We start from the raw sequence: 382 nt of genomic DNA, 5'->3' as shown, positions 1-382 counted from the left end.
TCAGATGAGGAGGACCCTTGAGCTAATCTAGTGAAACATTGTCCCATCCCGTTCTCCCATTTCTCCCCACCTCCCTACACCACCCTCCCCCCACCCCCGCCTCCCCAAAGTGTGTTCCACTGGGGCTGAGAAGAAAAAGAAAAGGCTCTTTGCAAAGTGTGCGTCACAGTGAGCCTACGTGAGTTTGGCTCAGTAGAGAGAAGTCTAGAGTCCAGGCTTCCGGAGGTCCGTGTCTTAAAGAGGTGCCCTTGACAAGTTGTTCGCCCAGCTTTCTGCGTCTCTGTTTGGCTCTGAAGCAGTTATCACATGCTGCCAGGAGCCCCTGAGCCTGTGCACCAGGCGGGCTTTGAGGTGCTCACGATGCAAGTGGTATTTAGGGGGG

Source organism: Callorhinchus milii, unplaced genomic scaffold (assembly GCF_018977255.1).
Source record: "Callorhinchus milii isolate IMCB2004 unplaced genomic scaffold, IMCB_Cmil_1.0 Scaffold6, whole genome shotgun sequence".
NCBI lineage: Eukaryota > Metazoa > Chordata > Chondrichthyes > Chimaeriformes > Callorhinchidae > Callorhinchus > Callorhinchus milii.
The sequence above is the reverse complement of the archived record's forward strand: the minus strand, read 5'-3'. Positions refer to the sequence as shown.